The sequence below is a fragment of the Penaeus monodon genome, chromosome 31, assembly GCF_015228065.2.
Source record: "Penaeus monodon isolate SGIC_2016 chromosome 31, NSTDA_Pmon_1, whole genome shotgun sequence".
In the NCBI taxonomy this organism is placed as follows: Eukaryota; Metazoa; Arthropoda; class Malacostraca; order Decapoda; family Penaeidae; genus Penaeus; species Penaeus monodon.
The window spans coordinates 10,406,684-10,407,793 of NC_051416.1; positions in this window are offsets into that span (position 1 = coordinate 10,406,684).

The following is a 1,110-nucleotide window of genomic DNA, read 5'->3' on the forward strand; positions in this document are numbered from 1 at the left end:
CTGATCGTGCTCTCCTGGCGTCATTCAATGTGAAATATCAATTTGGTTGACCACATTTTTCCTTCAATCTCTGAGACAAAAGTAACGAGACTAACACAATTAACCCGATATTATGGTCCTGTGATGTCGTCAAATTGCCGGAGTCCAGTTTAATTATCAAATATTTTACTTGTCAACTTCTTTCTTCCGAGAACTGGCTGTGGATGCGCACTAAAGAATTTTTAACTAACCAGAATGGCTCTTGCTCTTTGATATGGGGGAAAATACATATTGACAGGCGCAGTTGCAAATAGTAAATATAAACATCAACTATTCGTGGTCTGTTCGTGGTAACTGCTCAGTGTAAACATTCTTTTATTCTTTTTGGGTGGATTGGCCATGGCCTTGGATCAGTCATATGGTTTTGGTGGGGAACCGATCCACGCACGGACCTACGTTTTAGTTAATAGATCGATTTAGTTCATGAATTCGTTCTCAGTACATGGCAGGAAATGTATTTCTTGGGAATTCTTTCCATTTTCAAAAATGTAGTAGACTTGTATAATCTGAAATTATAATTAGGTGTTTTAGGAGACTAATTAGAAAGGTAAAGTATAGTCAGTCATTACTTTGGCTATTTGCAGTGGTTAACGACATATTTATCTTCCTCACTTGTCTTTGAAGTCAATTAATTTTGTATGAGTAATGTAAAAGACCGTATGTTTATCTGCGAGATCTGTCAACGTTAGTGTTTCATCTGGTTTAATGTTATCGTCATTAACAATACACACATCTATTCTTGCATTTTCCCCTCTCTCCATTCATTTCGTTTTACTTTTTATAAATATTTAATCATGCTTTTTAAAAAATCTCATCTTTCTTTGACTATACAAGCTGCTGGTAAGAAATAAACGTTTTAGCAGAGTTCCACCGCCCACATAACTGTTGAACACTGGTAACCCGAGCTCAAGCCCTTGTTTTGCAAGCACCGTGCATTTGTTGATTATGTGCATGACGAGCCAGCACATGGCGTTACCAACTGGCCGAGAGGAGGCTTTGGGTTGCGGGATAATGCAAAAGTTTGTATCTATGTGCATAATCTGTCTGACTGATTTTATAATCGTTGGCATT